The 20028-nt window shown below is 39.7% G+C and overlaps 2 long non-coding RNA genes across 5 annotated transcripts in view; one reads left to right on the top strand and one right to left on the bottom strand.

Moving 5' to 3' along the window:
* Positions 1 to 4543, top strand: LOC138356253 (uncharacterized). Its single transcript, XR_011224320.1, has 5 exons — positions 1 to 328; positions 1395 to 1615; positions 2894 to 2947; positions 3766 to 3841; positions 4402 to 4543. It is a non-coding gene; the product is annotated as an uncharacterized lncRNA (long non-coding RNA).
* Positions 4371 to 20028, bottom strand: part of LOC138356254 (uncharacterized) — a 19082-nt gene continuing 3424 nt past the window's right edge. For all 4 annotated transcript variants that reach the window (XR_011224323.1, XR_011224324.1, XR_011224322.1 and 1 more), the window contains 3 exons: positions 16920 to 17083; positions 15569 to 15667; positions 4371 to 4475 (listed from right to left, as the gene is read on the bottom strand). This is a non-coding gene — a long non-coding RNA (uncharacterized lncRNA). The remainder of the gene's footprint in view (positions 4476 to 15568; positions 15668 to 16919; positions 17084 to 20028) is intronic.

Raw genomic sequence — 20028 nt, 5'->3', positions numbered from 1 at the left:
GCAAGCACAAATTAGGTGAGTACAACTAGGTGAATACAGCTGAGGGGCGGGACCAAACAGCTGAAGCTCAATTCCCTACGCATAACTAGGCGAGTCCATAGGAATTACCGTTTGTCCTGGCGCCATCTATGTTTTGACAGCAGTACTACTAATGTTCCCACGTTATGTGATGATCGCTATACGGGTGTTATGGTCAGTTGCTCTTCTATATATGTTTATGGACAACGTAGGTGATTTGAGGCAATTTGCGGCCAGAGTGAAATAGTATCCACGCGGTGAGTGATGGAGGAGGATATATACTGCTGTGTACTCGACCAGCGGGTGAGAGGTAAGTTATATCGAACAATTATGGGGAATAGATGGGTTATTTTAAGCGTAGAATGTCAGGTAACCGGTAACTACACAGATGGGGTAGTGTTTTTTTAAGTCTTTATTTACTAAAGTGGAACATTACATTATGCCTTTAGCTGAACAAGTCTACTGGTGGGGGAAGTAGACGGGTTTTATGAAAGTATTTTACCTATTTGTATTTGGTTAACTAGTTCAGCCGTTACCAGGGTCGAGGGTGTTCCTTTAATCTAATGTAAAAATTCTAGCCGGACAAAGTGATTAAATAAAGAAATTGAATAGAACGAAGTGGTTTGCCAGGGTGCTTAACATTAAGTTTAGTTCACTTACTATGCAGCCCATGCTTAAAGAATGCAAGTTTATCATACTGAATTTACCGTAGTTTTACTGCATTTAATATACCGTTTTTACCCTAATTATGTCGGGTAAAGGCCGGTCGTGGAAAGTTCCTAATATAGCAAGTTTTAAAGGAAAAGTTTGAGTTAACTTTAACGCTTATGTTAGTGACCAATTAGCTTAGTCTATTGTGAGGAAAGTTACTAGAATCTAACATTGCAAGTGCCATTTCTCTACTCTTTTTGAGAAACATGACTAGATACATGAATCGCATAGTTTTATTACTAAATGTTCATGGATTAGGTTGCATAGTTGAGGAAATGGTGATAAGGTTTGTGATTTTGTGTACCTTGACTTTAGCAGAGATTTTGATAGTGGCGCAAAATTGATAGGGGCTCGGATCATTGGGAATGCTGACTGAAGTTGATTAGGTAATGGCTATACCAAAGGAAATTAGTATAAATGGGGTTAAGTTGGGAGAAGGGTTTTAAGTAGTGCCTAAAAGCTCTCCCTGGACCTCGGTTATTCGCAAGATTATGGTTAAGACTGCAATAGTTGCAGAATTGGCAAATAAAAAATACCGATGCCCTATAGTTTTGAAATGGTTAATACTACCAGATGCAGTTTAATGCTGACAAATGTAAGGTTAGGGGGCTAGGTAAAGATGAGATAGATGGTGTAGATTGTTAAGAGTATTAAATTTTTTGCAGGTGGTAAATTGTCCCCGAGCTGGCACTGCTCTCCAGCCTGGGATGTTGATTGGTTAGTCTTCAACTGCCTCCCAACATGGTAGTGAGGTCCTGAGCTGACATGCAGTGACGAACGTGGAAAGCTTCCTGAATTGGCACATGGTATGCCTCCCTTTCAAACCAGCAGCTGGCACAAATGTTCCAGCTAACATCGGAATAGTGGATGAAGCCCACACTAAAATGTAAGTGGTACAGTAAATGGACACACCCCCCCCCTCCCTTTTGACACTGAACAGTTGGGAGGAAAGGGGGGGGGGGGAGAAAGTGTGGCTTATAGTTCTATTGCTACAGAATCTTTTGCCATAAGCCAGTGGCAGTGCCTATTGGCACTTGCTATTCAGAATCTCCCCCTTACATAGTTAATTAAAAACGGAATGCTGTAGACAAGCTTAACTTTTGAAGGGGGCAACATTTTCGGTGTTATCAAAGATGCTCTGAGCTAACTTCCCCTAGTCATTAGTGAATGGTGGCCAGTAACTCTCTAGTAGGAACTTTCTGCATAGATTCTAATGGCAGTAAAGTGTGCACTTCTGCTGTATCTGGCAGTTTGCTAGAAATTGAAATTGGCATACTTGCTCAGCAACTACTTGCCCTCTTGTACTATGTTACTCAACCATAACATAACCACCACACCACCCATTCTTAAATAACATCCCATATGATAAAAACTTCTGCTTTTAATAAATATTTCTAACTTTAATATTAGTTGGCTTGCATGGTGTTAATCATTCCTTTGGCAGAACTGTAGCTAAATTGTTCCCACATTTAATCCATTAACAGTACTGTATCAGGTTCATAAAAAATTTATAATAAAGACCAAGTGTGGTCATGAGTGCTGCAGATGGGGGGAGATAGAACCTTACACCTGCAGAAGTGTGGTGATAATTAGAGAGAATATGGCTTTGTATAGTTGCTAGTGTAAAAATATTACTAAATTTAGTAAAATCACATTGTCTTGGTAGTATAGTTGGGTTAATTATGAATTTTCAGACTAAAAAGCTTGGTACATAATTAAACAGAATAAATTTGTCCCTCCTAGTAGTAAGCAGTGGTTGCAAAAGAATAATAATTTGTATATATATTTTGTATTGCTTTTATTCAAATGTTATACATGGTTGTTAAATTAGTTTGTTTGCAATGTTCCAGAAAAATGTTCATGACTAAAGTTGTTGGAAAATAAAATTTGTATAAGATGTTGACTTGAAATGACTATAGCTTTGTTTGTAATTAAGATGGGACAAAAAGATACTTAGTGTGCCATCTAAAATGGCAACTGTTAAACTGGTGGTACAGGTATGAACAAAATAACATGCTATGCAAATAACTTTTTAGTAATATTTACTGTTCAATATTTACTGTTTGTATGTACTAGCTCTATCTATATATCAATCCATTAATGTAACATCACTTGTATGTATATACCTTACCTGAATAAACATCTGAATCTGTTCACATGACAGGTTGTGGAAGGTCCTGGCAACAAAGAGCTGCAGGAAAATACTTGCAGATCTACAGTAAGTAGTGTTGTGTACATTGGAATTAGAGGGTAGAAGTTAAATGCTAAAAACCTATTAAGGTATGGAAGTCTAGGCTTATGCTAGTGGGTACCATATCTGCAAGTTTAGTCCTTTCAGGAATGTATTGAATAGAATGGTATGTTGAAATTGTGAGAATTGTAATGTGGGGCATTAGATCTTAAACGGCATAGTTGAGGGTGTTTTATTAATAATTTTAATGAAATATAAATCTTGTTTAGGTAACATTAAATGTTTGTTAAATAAGCTTTAATCTATAAATGTATAACTGTTAAGGGTAATCGTGAGTCAAAGTTAATGGCAGGAAAAGTTTTGTTCTAAGTGATAGTATTTTTCCCTTGAAAGTAAAAAAAAAATATTCAATGTTTACTTTAGCTTGGTTTTAAATTTATAGTTTTCCAGAATGTGGTTTGGAAAGTCTAGAAGTCCCTAGAGTTAATTGCTTCAACAGAATCGGGCGAGTTGTAGTAAAGGTTAATCTGAATAGATTTGCATAAAAGTAAAAAAATAGTAATAACTTAAACAATATAGCATTGGCTAAAGATAAATGTAAATTGCCATTGAAGTGCAGTTGTGGAGAGTTTCTCAAATGACATTTACTGAAACTTGGCAAATTGATGCCATATATATTTATATTGCTAAATTAGATCTTTACTACTGCTACTAGGATATGTAGGAAAGGTAAATTCCTTAAAGAAATATATTCCATCTGAATTTGTAAAGTACTGAATGCTAATTTGAAAAATAAAGAAAGATTGGCTTTAAATCTGAAATTAATTTGTTGAAATATTTTTCAGGTGAAAGTGATTATGATGCATGGACTGGCTTGGAGTGAGGCTCCTTTACTCTGCAAAAGGAAATCTACAAAAGTGGGTGAGTTTGAATTTGATGTTTTAGCTATATCAATGACCTAATCTTAATTCTCTTATCTAGTCCATTTATAGGTGTGTAACCATGTCCTACTGTTACAACCCACAGGGATTGATGCAGTTTGTACTGATCCTACCCCATTTCATAAAAGGGGACCAGGCAGTCCTGCAGATTTTCCTGGCTTGGCTTTTTCAGAGCTTTGCTCTACTACCCATCTAATGGATGGACTAGATTTGCATAGGTTTAGGGACCCTTAACAATGGTTACATTGTTAATTCTCACAGGGTTTGTTTGCTGAATGGGTGGATGCATCTATCACTTTAGTGCCTGGCATGCATTGTACAGTGCTTTCAGTAAAGCATATGTACAATGTGTTGATGGCACTAAAGTGGTGGATGTACTGCACCCATTCAGGGAACAAGCTCTGCACTGAAACCAGAGGAAGGGATAGGCCTGCTGAGCCTATCTTGAAAGATAGGCTGTTAGGATTTTTTGGGCTTCTTATTAGGCATTGGTGATAATAATAGTAGTGTCCCTGTTTAAAGTTTATTTTTCTTTTACAGGTGATTGTCTCTGGAGTTGTCTTGGCCTTTTGGATCTTCTATTCATCTAGGAGCATCTGTACCACAACCTGAAACTAATAAATATTAGATGTATTATAAGCACTATATGTAAAACTTATTAAATAAAACAATTTTAATGAAACTTACTTATACCTTATCCTGAAATTATGCTGGAAATTGTTTACTACTATTGATGCAATGTTTAAACATCTGAAATTTTTTTACTTTGAAAATAAATACTTGGTAAAATTTACACCTATTTGTAACTTGTTACATAATGCATTTTGCATGCACCTGAAAAGATGTAAAAGTGGACTACCTATTCAATTTACATAAACTAAAAAAGATTGCAAATTAGTCTGAAATATTAAAGTGGAAGAAACTTTAGTAAATATTTAGTTTCCATATTTGAAAGTAAATTTAAAGCTATGCAACACCTAAGCTTTGTAAAAATTATAATTAAATTAACTAAAAATCATTGTTAAATTTACAGAAACATTAGAAAAGTGACACTGAAGCATCTATACAACATGGTTTTCACAAAGTCTTTAGTAACTTAAATTTATTCAAAGCTCTTAAGTGATTTGTCTGCCAAACTTGTCAGATATTCTGAAATATTTTACCTAGATTAAAACCATCATTGTTTGAAAAGGCAAAACAGATTACTGTCAATTAGCTTGACCTAACATCTGCAAGGTCTTGAAGGAATGGAATTTTTTTTTTGTAAAACTTTGTTTGCTAAAAACAAACCCTGCCTAATGATCCTGCTCATTTTTTTTAGAAATAGTAATTTCAACTTTACCAAAGGCCATTGTTTTAATAGCCAAAGTACCAAATGAAAGACCAAGAAGCAACAAACAGGTACATGGTAGAAAGGACAAAAGAATGGTTACAAGGACCCTTTCATTTGCTAAAGAAATGACTGGGAAAAATGCTGTCATACCACAAGGGGTCTTAACCCTTGTCATATACATCACTGACATTAATCTAAATATTACCAACCACAAAAATTGCTGATAACATGTTATAAAGAATATAATATTGAGGCCTTAATGCAGATCTCTAACTCTACAAATAGTAACAAGACTGGCAATTTCTTATAAAACAGAAAAAAATCCAAGACCTTGCATGTGAGCCAGAACAATCCATATCACAACTACCACATTAAAATGAAACAACAATGAAGGTAAGGTAATTACCAAAGTGCGAAATAATCAGAGGGCGCTAAATATCACCAAGAATGCCAATACGAGAACAAAAACGCATAAGGCGAACGATATCAAAAGTATCCGATTCACCTAGAATTCTATCGAGGGACAAGTGACTGCAAGGGACGGTCGGAAAGCAAGACACACGCTCGTCCTGGAAGTCAGGACATTCAACAAGGATATGCACAACTGTAAGAGGGGACAACACAATTCGGACAATAAGGAGCAGGGCGGCGCTCCATTAAGTGACCGTGGGTTAAGTGGGTATGACCAACCCACAGCCGTGCCAAAGCAGTGTCCCACCACCGGTTACGGTGGTAGGAGGAAGGCCACGGGGACACACTAAGTTTGAGAGTACGCAGCTTGTTACCAACCACAGAGGACCAACAACCCTGCCAACGGGGAAGAATGAATAACAGGATAAAAGTCGGAATAAGGAATACCTTTACGGGAGATGGGACAAGAACGGATAGCTTCCTTAGTGGCAGCATCCGCACGCTCATTGAAACACCAATATGGCTGGGAACCCAGCAAAACTCTACTGATTTAATTTTACTAGAAATAAGACACAGCCAATGTTGAATCTCAATGACCACCGGATGGACAGGATTAAAGGACCCTAGAGCCATGAGGGCACTACGAGAATCAACTACAACCACAAAGGAGGAATGAGAAAGCAAGAGACAAAGAGCATAGAGAATAGCATAAAGTTCTGCCGTAAAGACGCTAGCCTCCGAAGGGAGGCGACACATGTAAGTACGGTCAGGAAAAACAACAGAGTAGCCCACACCATCCGCAGACTTAGACCCATCAGGGAAGATGGAAATAGAGTGGGAGTGCGAAGAAAAGTGCTCAAGGAAGAGGCTTTTCAGAATTGTAGGAGGGGTAAAGGCTTTAGTAATACAAGTCAAGGACGTACAAAACTTGGGAAGGGGGACTCTCCACGGAGGTAATGAAGGAACAATACGAGGAGAAACATTAGAAATATGAACAGAAAGAGAATCCTGTAAGCGAGATAACTGGACAGGAAGTGGGAGACAATGAAGACGAACAGGAACCACAGGAGGAGGAAAAGTCAATGCACGACAGAGGCGAGAGGAAGGATGTTGGAAGGACCGCGCAAGATAGCGAAGACAGTAGCGATCACGGCAGTCCTGAAGAGAGAGAAAGCCAGTGTCAACATACAAACTAAGGGCGGGAGTCGAACGAAAGCCACCAGAGCCGAGACGCAACCCAGTATGGTGCAAAGCATCAAGATGGCGAAGAGTAGAAGGAGAAGCAGAAGAGTATGCAGGGCAACCATAATTGAATTTAGACAGGACGAGAGAGGAGTGCAAATAGAGGAGCGTGCGCCTATCCGCTCCCCAAGAAGTATGGGACAAAACCTTAAGGAGGTTAAGGGCCTTAGAGCATTCAACTCGGAGGCAAGAGATATGGGCTGACCAAGACAAACGAGTGTCAAAGACTAACCCCAAAAGCTTCGCGGAATCCCTGTACACAATGAGATGACCATAAAGCAACAACAATGAAGTAAAGGTCCTTTCAGTAAGAATCTATCATTCACTGAAAGTTGCTGCAGTTAAAAATAAAAGAAAATACAAGTCCCTAGAAATAAACAAGCAACCTATTTGACTAAGGAAAAGAAGGTAGTTATTCTACTGTATAAATCTAAGTATTCACTTAGATAACTGTATCCAAGCATAGAGGTTCCCCCCCCCCCTCCCTTTCAGAAAAACATCTACTTTCGAAAAAGTTTAACATTGGCCAACAAAAATGATTCCAGAACTAAATTGCCTAATACCAGGAACAACTGAGAGCCATGACAAACACTGCAACCCTCTCCTACCCCTAAGTCTTATGCTATTTATGATCCAAGGTAATTTGAGATACTATACTCTACTTCCTACAGACGAGTCTAGTGAGAGGGTGATCTCCTGGCGATTAAATTGAAGCACGATACAGGTGTCAACGAACATCAGTCAGCCCACTTGTCAGCACAGTGGATAACTAATGACATCATAATCTGCAGTGTTGTATGCCTCCCTGTGGCCATTTAAATCAATAAAACACAGGGTTGTGGCAATGTTTACAGCTTAAGGCAAGGCATAGAGGAATCCTGGAATGCCATGTAATGTGTAGTCCTTGAATGTGCTTTAGGCAACCAAGTTCAAGTTCAAGTATGTTTATTGAGATAAGCAATAAATACATCTCAAAGGGATAGAGTAGCTTAGGCTATTTCTACCCCCCTTCTACTTCAAGTCCCTCAAGGGGCGCACAAATTCAGTGAGTACAAATAGACATATAACAGTACAAGAATCCCATTTAACATTGCATACAGCAAGTACAGCATATAATTGTTACATTCTTGGGGCAAAATTCTTGTAGCTCCTAAGTATACTGTCTATTATACCATTATCACACATACAAACAATTTGATGCGGTACACTATTTATTTCCTTATTTCTATATTTTTCAATAAGGTGACACTCTAATACATAATGTTCTAAGGTGTGGGCGTACGGCATACTACATAATTTACACTCCTTATCTTTTTCACTGACATCAACACCGTATTGCCAGATATATTTATATCCTAATCGTAATCTCATGTAAATTGAATCCTTCCAAGTAGACTTTCCTTTACCATAAGTGAAGGACGAATTTGTATTTATTATTGAATAATTCTTAAGTGTGTTACTACTGTCCACCATTGCCATTCTCTTTATCATTTCTTCACCCTCCTGAATCACCTTTAGTCTTGTTTTTATTTGTTTCAAGGTTAACTGACATACAACATCAACAAGAGATTTTTTCAGTGGCTCTCTTCGCTATCTCATCAACTACCTCATTCAACAGTATCCCCACATGTGAAGGGATCCACATGAATCTTACTTTATACCCAGTTTTTTCTAGTCTCTTAACATTCTCTCTACACTCTATCACAATATTCTGATATACTGGGCGTCTGCTATTTAAAGACTTTAATGCTCCTCTGCTGTCAATAAAGAAGCAAGCATTTTTACCACATTTGACTACTTCCTGTAATCCTGCTAATACTCCTTGGAGTTCAGCCTGCGTTGAAGAGACATTGTCAGTTAAGCGGCGTCCAATAACAGTATCTACAGTGCCGATGTCAGTGTACTCCCTGATCAAGACTCCACATCCTGCCTTCCCAGCCCTAGCTACTGACCCATCACAATATACATGTAGAGTGTTTTCCGTAGGCAGTTTTCTAATTATACAATCATATGTTGCCCTCAGCTCTCCTATTTCATACATACTTTTTTTCTTATGCAAGGAAGTAATTACTACATCTACATTACAATCCTCCCATGGTGGTGTAAATTTTCTCTTGGGCACAGCAATACACTCTGTAATAACATCATACTTTATAACATTATAACATAATTTATTCATATATACTCTCTTCTTCATCATACACTGTTCACTACTTCCCACCTTTTGAACCGAGAGGATTAATTCATTAGCTCCCCCACCTCTCATTAATCTAATGGCAGAGGCTACATTTATCTCTGAAATTCTATCCCCAATACTCTGCAGATTCAACTCCATCCTCATTATCTCAATCATAGCATTTCTTGGGCATCCTAAGATAATTCTCATTGCTTCATTTTGTACCTTCTCCAACTTGCCCATCCTACCTTTACCAAAACAAGAAATGACAGGTGCAGCATAATCAATAAGAGATCTTACAGTACTCAAGTATAACATTCGTAGCACAGGGACTCCCACTCCCTTTCCACAGCATGCCAAAGCCTTCAGAGGTTGTAATCTCTTCCGACATTGACCCAACAGTCTGTTCATCTCGGCTTCCAAACTCTCATGGGTATATCCAACATATATGCCTAAATATTTATATATATTAACTCTCTATATTTTTATCGTTTATTTTCAAAACAATGGGGCTCCGACTTCTACTTTCAAACTTAGTTTTGTTTTCATTAACCACCAATCCCATATGGTGACACAGGTTTCCGAAATTGTCCAACACTGTTTGAACCTTTGAAATATCTTTGCCCTGAAACAAAATATCATCGGCATATATGATCGGAGTTACCCCATTTGAGTATCTCTCAGATGCTATCTTATTCATTAGTACATTAAACAGGGTGGGACTCAACACTCCTCCCTGAGGTGTGCCGAGTTCAAAAGACCTCACACCTGACATACAACCTTGATACCACACCTGAGCCTTCCTTTCGTAAAGATAATCCCCTATCCAGCGCAATAATTTCCCTTTAACGCCAAGACCAGCTAATTCATATAAAATAACCTCTTTGTTGGCTTTATCAAAAGCTCCCTGTAAATCAATGAAAATTCTATAATAATCATTTTCATTAGCTAGACATTTAATAATACAATCAGAGGTACTTTTTCCTTTGAGGAACCCGAACAAATTACTAGACAGCTGATCACCTATTATATATAAAAGTCTATTTAAAATGATCCTCTCCATCATTTTACAAAAACACTGAGGTTAAAGACACAGGTCTATATTCTCCATTGGCTTTAGGGATAGGGATGATCATAGCTTTTTTCCATTTACTGGGAATACTGCCCTCTTTATAACTAATATTAAAGAGGTCTAAAAGTGGGCTTTTCGTCATAGTGGCAAGTTCATTAAGTATTTCATAAGTTACTCCATCCTCCCCAGGTGCGGTAGATTTCCCAACTTTAATCGCCGTTATTAGTTCTTCTCTGGTAATACCTGTGCAAGTGACATCACCACTGTTACCTGCTATAAGTATAAAATCCTTTCTTAGATCTTTCCAAGAATCTAATGACTCTCTCGTTACAGCGGGTAATGAACTAAGTTTGGCAGCTTCCGCCCATTTATTTACGAGCCCATTTGCAATTCCTTGCGGGTCTGGATGTGCAACAAAATTGTGCTTTTTACCCCTTATTTTATTTACGTCTTGCCAGATTTCCTTCAAGTTTCTGTTACTCCCAACTTTCTCTGCAAATTCCTGCCAATACTTGCTCCTAATTTCCTTTCTCTTCTCCCCACACAGCCTAGCAACTGCCAGTAAAGCATTCTTCCCTTCCTCAGTCCTACCATTCCTATTCCAATCCCTGTGAGCTCTCCTCATTGTTAATGATCACCCCTTAAGCATCTTGTCATGTGTATAATTTTCTTTTCTGGGGGATGCCTTTTTTATACTAGATGGTTTCCCGGTTCAATGCTGCATTAAATACATCTACCTCCTTAATTAAATCTTCATAAAATGCTTCTGCCGAAACCGGCTTATAAGTATCATACCAAGACTTAATATGGCCAACAAGACCCCTTAATTCTCCCTCATTAAACTTTAACCTTTTCCTCTGAAGGCAGGCATGCTTTTTATCTAGTTTAAGCTGTATTTGTAATGCAAAATGATCACTTAGCATTTCATCCACAGTAAGACAATTCCCCTCTATGCCCTCAGCATTTATTAAACAAGCATAATCTAATCTCCCTCCCCTCAAATGAGTAGGAGAGGGCTCGCCCAGCAGTTGAACATCTTCATGTTCCTGCAAAAACTGGTACCATCCTGCAACCATTCCTATTTGCTTTACCCCTTGATCCTAAAGCTGGATGTCTGGCATTAAAATCCCCCTACCACAAGTGTAATCTTCAGAAAAGAAGGAATCTGGCAAGTACCTGTAAATCAAGGGAGCTATCAGAGATGTATAGATTAATGAAATTTAACTCTCGGTCCTTTAATTGTATCCGCAAGCTAATACTTTCAATACCTCTATATCTCTGAGGGATTCCAGTTATCTCGGCAGGTATGGTACTTTTGACATAACATGAGACCCCTCCCCTAGTTCCTCCATCAGCATATAAGTGAAAGCCTCTATAGCCATTTAGCCTCAGTATGCTACCATCCCTATCCCCAGTTTCCTGGAGTGCTACTATGTCAATATCCTCTCTAAGAGTATAATAGTGTACATCCACCAGCTCTAGTTTTTAATCCATTAATGTTCCAAGATAATATTCTCAATTTACTTTCATCCATGATTAATAATAAAACTACCTTTGCCCTTGTCCGTCACATTCCATGAGATACAAGAGTACCTTAGAAACTTCCTTCCAACACCGTAACATTTTTTCTTTCTCCTCACCTTCACAACTACTACTAACATCGAAGGTAATATTTTTCATATCTATTTTCTTTGTTATTTCTGTAACCCGTTTTACTTTAACCGTTCTTTCACCATTTGTCACAACAGGAGGTTGAACACCGCTAACACTACTAGAAAGTGTATTCTCCTGACTATCCTCTATCATCGTTACCTCATGCACATCATTACTTTCTTCTACGCACGTTTCACTTTCCATTTCACGTCTCAGTTTTACTTTCAATTACACGTCCTGTTTCACCACCATCTTCACCCCGTCCTACCTTCCATAGCCAATTTTTCCAATGCCTCAATCCTCTTATCTAGTTTTTTTAGATACTCCAAAATTTGATTACCAACCTCAGAGGTGACCATATTGTCCTGAACCTTGTCGTCACAAGGTTTCAGTTTTTCCACTGCATGATGTACTTTCCCTAAGCTCGCCTTTACTTTCTCCGTCCCTTTTTCCCACACATTGATCATAGGGGCTGCCGTTGGCTTCCAACTGTTTCCTCCATGCTCCTCTTGCACAATTTTTCCTTGCTGCGAGGATACATCTATCCTGCTTGTAGGACCCGTTCTAGTCTCTTTCAGATGAGGCTTCATGGGGCATAGAGAGGAACCAGCATTGTGGCTGCCTCGACAGTTGCAACAAAATGGGATGATTTTTTCAGCTTCTTTCAATCTTGACTCTACACTCTCGCGAGTCGTGATTTTTCCCACAATACCGACACCTGGGGTCAAACTGGCATTTCCATGCCATATGTCTCCAACAGTGAACACTTCATGCACAGTATGGGCTCCTCAACGTATTTTGCAACGTTCCTATAGCCTAGTCCTTGCACAAAAATTTTCTCCGGCGCCTCACCCTTTACCAAGGCAACAACCTGGCTTCGTTTGTCACCACGAACACTGTTCCTCTTTGCCCAGACAACATTATCATTGTTAAGAAGAAGACAGTCAGGATCCAAAGTAAGTTGGAAACTTGAAAACTATGATCTTTGTGTGCAACATACCTTCTTCTGGAGGAACCATCACTACATTCTCAAAACCAACCGTCGTGAGGCGTTCCACGGCCTGTTCAGTCCCAACTGTTATGTAGGGCCGGTGAAGACCCTCCTTGAAAAGTGGATTCGTATTCCAAACATTGTTTAGCCAGACGTACCGTCCACTCTAGCTTTTGGTGGAAATTCAATTGGCATGTTGTAGGGAACAACAGCCTCTTCCTTCTTGTCTTGTCTTGCTTGTCTTGAGTCTTGCTGAGTAGGGTCTCATTCTTTGGTCTCTTTGCAATCTCCTCGTCACTCTCACTGTCTCGCTGTCTGTTATTATTTCTCCGTTTCTTTTTGTTCACTACTAATTCAAACGGTCGATTATCATCTTGTCTGTCCTCCTCACTACCACTTAGGCATACCGCCTCAGCCATTTCTTCGTCGCTGTCAATAATCGAGAACAAATGCACAATATCCTGTATCACCACGTGCAAAAACGAAGAGTGTGGGGCAATCCTCCACCTCCCACCAATCAGCAGTTAGGCAATCCAAAGTTAGGCAATCAGCGTTAGGCATCGTGTGACTGATGCCATGGTAGCTATGGTAGCTGTCTTCAGAACACCAGTATATCTTCATACTTTTATTCATTGCTTATAGTTTATTTTTTGCATTTAAGGTCATACTAACTTGTTCACCTTTGCATTACATGATAGTCAAGTATTGTCATGTGTTATTTTTGTTCATTACTATTTCAGTAAATTGTTTAATTATTTATTTGATAATTTTCATTTGTTTCCACCTGCAACTTACACACTGCAAGGCCAATAGCAGCATTTCTTTCATTTATGTGAGGGAGAGCCATACCATCTTGGTTCAGTATAGCTGTGATACCATAACCCGTCACACAAGATATCCAGTTGTAAGACTTTTACCATCAGTGGTGGTAGAGTATACAACTGGCAATGCCTTTGTTACAGGTTCGCTTCATCTCACAGCCCCAGTGGATTTTCTCACACATTTGAATACATGAAACAACTTTATTTGATACATTCCAAATCAAAGTACTGTACAGTACAGTAATTATCAAACCATCAAATGTGTGGGATAATCATAGTGCGCTAAATATCACTAACGTCGCCAATACTGTACAAGAACAAAAACGCATACGGCGAACAATATCAAAGGTATTGAATTTACCAAGAATTTTATCGAGGGACAATTGACAGTGAGGGATGGTCGGGAAGCAAGACACGTAAGTCCTGGAAGTCAGGACATGTAGAGACAACGGTTTGGACAATAAGAAGCAGGGCAGCCGCTCCATTAAGTGCCCGTGAGTTAAACGTGTATGACCAATATACAACCTCGCCAGAGCCGTTTCCCACCACCGGTTACGGTGGTAGAGGAAGGCCACGGGAACACACTACTCTTAAGAGCACGCAATTTGTTACCAGTAACAGAAGACCAACAACCCTGACAACGGGCAAGAATGGGGAAATGAATAACTGGGTAAAAGTCATAATAAGGAATACCTTTACGGGAGATGGGCCAGGTGCGGATAGCTTCCTTAGCGGCAGTGTCCGCACGCTCATTTAAGAACGCACCAATATGGGTGGGAATCCAGCGAAATTCCACTGTCTTAAATCTACTGGAGATAAGAAACAGCCAATGTTGAATTTCAACTACCAAAGGATGGACTGGATTAAAGGATTCTAGAGCCATGAGGGCACTGCAAGTGTCAACTACAAACACAGAGGAGGATTGACAGCGAGAAAAGAGTTGATGAAGAGCATAGAGAATAGCATAAAGTTCTGCCATGAAGATGCTAGTCTCCGGAGGCAGGAGACACAAAGGTGCAGTCAGGAAAAACAACAGAGTAGCCTACACCGTCTGCAGACTTCAGACCCATTGGTGAAGACGGAAATAGAGTGGAAGTGTGAAGAAAAGTGTTCAAGGAAAAGGTGATTTAGAACTGTAGGAGGGGTAAAAGTTTTAGTCATGTGGGTCAAGGCTTACAGAATTTAGGAACGGGGACCCCTCCATAGGGGCAAAGACGGAATGACACGAGGGGAAATATTGGTAACACAAACTGAAAGAGCATTTTGTAAGAGAGACAACCGTACAGAAAGAGATAGGTGGTGAAGGGGAACAGGAACCACAGGATGGGTTAAGGTCAAGGCATGACATAAGCAAGAGTGAGGGTGCTGTAAGGACCGTGCAAGGTGGAGAAGACAGTAGCGATCATGGCGATCCTGTAGAAACAGGACGCCAGTTTCAACATACAGGCTTAGGATAGGTGTCGAAGGAAAGGTACCAGAGCTGAGCCGTAACCCAGTATGATGCAGTGTGTCCAGATGGTGAAGGGTAGAAGGAGAAGCAGACGAGTAAACAGGGGCCATAATCGAGTTTAGACAGAACGAGAGAGGAATGTAAAGAGAGGAGCAGTGTCGATTAGCTCCCCAAGAAGTATGGGACATGACCTAAAGTTAGTTAAGGGCCTTAGAGCATTCAACTCGGACGTAAAAAATATGGGGCGACAAAGACAAACGAGTGTCAAAGATTAGCCCTAAAAGCTTTAGCAGATTCTTTGTACAAAAGGGGATGACCCCTGTTACCTAACAGTAAATAGGTATCTGGGAGTTAGCTGTTACAGGCTGCTTCCTAGGGGGTGCGTGTGTGGGAGAAAAAAAAATTTAGTAGTTAACCACTGAACTGCTCTGTCTCCAAATAACACCCTGGTGCACAAGAAATAAATTCTTTCCAAAAAATTTTTTTCTCTTCTTATATTGTTAAAATGCAGAGTCTGATCACGGGGAAACTAAACAAAAAATATTGTATGTGACTTACTTTAGCTGCGATGGAGCTGGGAAGTTGAGCAAATTATGGGCGCTGAGCGTTGGAGCGATGGGGGTCTGTCGGCCCTGCCACCCCGTGCGACGGCAGTTGCTGCGAATAAAATGTTGCGCAATTATTTTGAAGTTTCTCATTCATTTCTTCTTTTTTTTGCTGTAATATTATTTAAAAGTGTGTAATTTGTGGAATTTATATAATTCAAAGTATAGAACATCGCTATGCTCAAAATTATGGGCCTCATATATGCGACATATTCTACAATCAAACAGTGTTTTTGCTGTTATTACACTATATACACACATTGTATATACCCATCTACGTATGTATTCACCATAACGATCCACTATGTTGGTATGGTGAGCCCAAAAAACATGAGTGAGCTGCCACACCCTGCCAGTCCTCCCTCCCTCCTCCAACACATTACTCGCCAACATTCCTCCTCCCAAAATACTGTTATTGTGTTTATTACACTATTTACACACGTTATGTATAAGTACTGTATGTACATGTTTTATTCATGTACATACGTACATACTTGCCATCTCCTCACCTCTCTCTCTTGCCTACTTAATGCTCTTGCTTCCCTCATCTCATCACAATCGACTTTATAATGGTCCAGGACAGGATCGAAATGTCGTCGTCTATTCAATTTCCAGTGTGTGGTTTGGTCAACAATGAAATCTTCATGCAAGATCTTATAAAGAAAACCCCTAGAACGAGTTTTGCAGATACGAAAGAGTTTAAGGTGAGTAGGGGATGGTTTGAGAAATTTTGAAAAAAGACGTGGTATTCATAGTGTTGTGAGGCATGGTGAGGGTGCCAGCTCAGACAAAGTAGGGGCTGAAAGATTTGTTCGTGATTTTAAAGATTTTGTAGATACTGTATTGATGGATATATTCCACAACAAGTGTTTAATTGTGAGGAGACATGGCTATTCTGGAAAAAATTGCCGAAGAGGACATACATTACCCAAGAGGAGACGTCACTGCCCGGACACAAGCTAACTTGGGCTAACTTGTGTCAGGATAGGCTAACTCTTGTGCTGTGTGGCGAATTTGAAAATTAAACCCTTGCTCGTGTATCATTCCGAAAATCCAAGAGTTTTAAAAAATATATAACGTAGCAGAAAAACTGTGATGTAGAGTGGTTTGCCCTGCCATCAAAAAATATCTGCAAGAGAAAAGTTTGACACTAAAGGTCCTGCTTCTCGACAATGCTCCTGCTCATCCTCCAGACTTGGAGGATGCATTGTTGGGGCCACTTTTTTTTTTTAGGGATATTCCTGCATGGGCCCTAAGTTTCTGGCTAATGAACCAATGACATGAAGGAGGAGTTTTCAACCTACCTTGTGTTAGGTGTGCAGAGGTCAATAGGCTGAACATAATGTCAGGAGCAAAGGGGGGCGTTTGCCTCTTCAAACACAATTGTGACCATCTTCATCTCTTCGAACTATCCTAAATGCTCTCTTCACCTGTCTGACCAAATTGGGTGTCCAGACCACCTTTGAATCTGAAATTGTAAAATTAATAGTGATTTCAGAATATTCAGTCCATTTATACTAACAAAATTATATACAGTACTGTAATTGAAATTTTACAGAATGATAAAGGCAATTTAGCAACTTTGTTAAAATGCACATGGGGGAAATACATGAAAATAGGTTAATATGGTTTGTAAGGTTGATGGGAAATGTTTATTACTTTTATGATTTAAAAGATGTATAGCCCTGATACTCCATCCTGGGTGCATTCTGTTACCTATCGTACGTTACGGCTCGTGATCCTACAGCAGCCAAACTTTAATACGTCTAGGGATACGACACAACTGCTGTTCTCAATAGCGAATCACCAGTATAACCCCTTGATAAGTAATGAGCACAATAAATAATAAATCTTCCTAGGACTGAAGAATAGATAAAACAATTTTATATAATTATATTCAAAACAGTATAATATAAAAACACAGATGGTAAAGTTAACTTATAGAATATATGTTAGTATTGTCATGGCACTTAATATATAATAGTAATTATGGCAATAAATGAATGTAATAGACTTATCTCCCACATGTTACTCTCCTGGTCCAGTATCAGCTACTGAACTCTCGCTCTGTCGCCACCCACATTCTCACCTCCTGTCTGCCTCATCCCAGGATGAGGGATGGAAACTAAGGACTTTTTAATATTTTAAACTAATTGAACAACCACTTGTTCTCAAAACACATAAGACTGCAAGTTACATATAATAGTTGCTTACAAAATATATAAGTACAATGACACCTGTTTAATTACAGTATATAAAACATTTTCTAACTAAAATAAAGTGACATCTGGAACTCCCAACTGAACAGGTCCAGCTTTCCCGTATCAATCAAGTAATAGACGTGTGCAGAGACAACCGCTCTCCTGTCCACTGACGCTGCCAAACCACACGACAATTTACCAAAAACACAATGTGTGTACATATACATGCAATGATAAAATAAAATAATATTTATTTTAAATTTATATACGTATTCTGCTAGGAGTACGTAACACATTCCACCAGGTAATGACCACATGAATGGTTAAGGTAATGAATGGTTAAGGGGCCTCGTAGCATGGTGGATAGCGCGCAGGATTCGTAATTCTGTGGCGCAGGTTCGATTCCCGCACGAGGCAGAAACAAATGGGCAAAGTTTCTTTCACCCTAAGTGCCCCTGTTACCTAGCAGTAAATAGGTACCTGGGAGTTAGTCAGCTGTCACGGGCTGCTTCCTGGGGTGTGTGTGTGTGTGTGGTGTGTGGAAAAAAAAAAAAAAAAAAAAAAAAAGTAGTTAGTAAACAGTTGATTGACAGTTGAGAGGCGGGCCGAAAGAGCAAAGCTCAACCCCCGCAAAAACACAACTAGTAAACACAACTAGTAAACACAGCAAAAGTTTTCCACGAGGCTCTATTGTCACACAAACTTTTCACATTTTCAAACTTGATTAATCTTTTTCCCCCTCGTTCCAGGGGTTTTCTTTAAAAGGTCTTCATGCAAATGCCTTGGTTTCTTACAAATGATGGCCTCTGAAATGCTATCACCTGCTAACTCCTTGTTGTGTATCCAAATTAATAAAAACTTTTTAACATCCTCAAGTGTTTGTGTTCTTTGTTTCGGGATTGTTGATATGCCTTTTGCCACTTTAATGTTCATAATGTCCTTTTTCTTAGCAAGTACAGTGCATATTGTTGACATAGATTTGTTGTACTGCCTAGCTAGTTCAACAACCTGTGCACCATTTTGATGTTTATGAATGCTCTCTTGTTTTTCCTCTATGGTCATTCTCACATGTGTTTTCTTGGCTTGAACCTTACCACTGGCTTTCTTGGGACTCATGGCAAGATATATCATAACAAATTTTATGTTCAAATTGCCAAAAATCCCAAAACAAATGTAATGCTTTACAAAGAATTCAGGCGCGATACTTACTAGGCAGGAGACACTGGTAAACTGAGGCGCGATCACCATGCCACCACGCGCTAGGTCAGCCCATACGTATATCAACAAACTCCTTTCCCGAGGCAAAGTTTGTAACCCGATTCAAATTTTTCGAAGAAATTAGGCTCGTAACCCGAAAAGTTCATAAATATTCATTCGTAAGCCGAGGTGTCACTATATATAACTAAAAAATTAAACTCGGGATTACTTTCAACCCCCACCCCTTTTGCTCTACTCCATCGCCACCTACCTTCACCCCCCTCTATGATGTACTCTTCCATAGACACCTACCTTTGCCCCCCTCCTCCCCTCTACTCCTCCATCATCACCTACCTTCACACCCCCTCCCTTCTACTCGTCCATCATCACCTTCCTTTCACCCTCCTCTATGATGTACTCTTCCATAGACACCTACGTTCACTGCATATAATGCTCCCCTCTACTCCTCCATCGTCACCTACTTTCACCCCCCCCCCTCCACTCTACTCCTCCAGGGTCGCAGACAATTTCACGAGCGTGAGAACTACGAGTTCTCTAACTACTCTCACACTCCTACTCTCTCACCAGTGAGGGGGAGGGAAGGAGGGAGGAAATGAAGGAAGAAAGGTGGGGGGAGAGAGAATAGGCAGGGGGGGAGGAGGGCCTAGATACATTTCTTCCATATAGATAGGTAGACTGAGGGAGAGCTGCTTGCCAAGAGCCCTATCAGACAGGCTTCCTATTCCTCAACCCTCCCTAATATGCCACATCCTGGTCAGGACAACTTGCTCGATTGTTATTCTTGGTGTGACTCGAGAACTGACCTCGAGGCGGGGCATGGGCATGGATTATCTCCCTGGGGCACGCACCTCCCTGCCCCAGCTCTCTCTCTCTCTCACATAATCTATCAAGGGTCTAACATGAGGTCATTGTGCCTACCAGAAGTGTATATGTCCAAGGCTGGCCACCTGTCTGGACCATTCAAATGTATAAACACGTAATTAGTCTATTAAAA

Source organism: Procambarus clarkii, chromosome 71 (assembly GCF_040958095.1).
Source record: "Procambarus clarkii isolate CNS0578487 chromosome 71, FALCON_Pclarkii_2.0, whole genome shotgun sequence".
In the NCBI taxonomy this organism is placed as follows: domain Eukaryota; kingdom Metazoa; phylum Arthropoda; class Malacostraca; order Decapoda; family Cambaridae; genus Procambarus; species Procambarus clarkii.
This window is presented reverse-complemented; position numbering and strand designations above follow the sequence as displayed.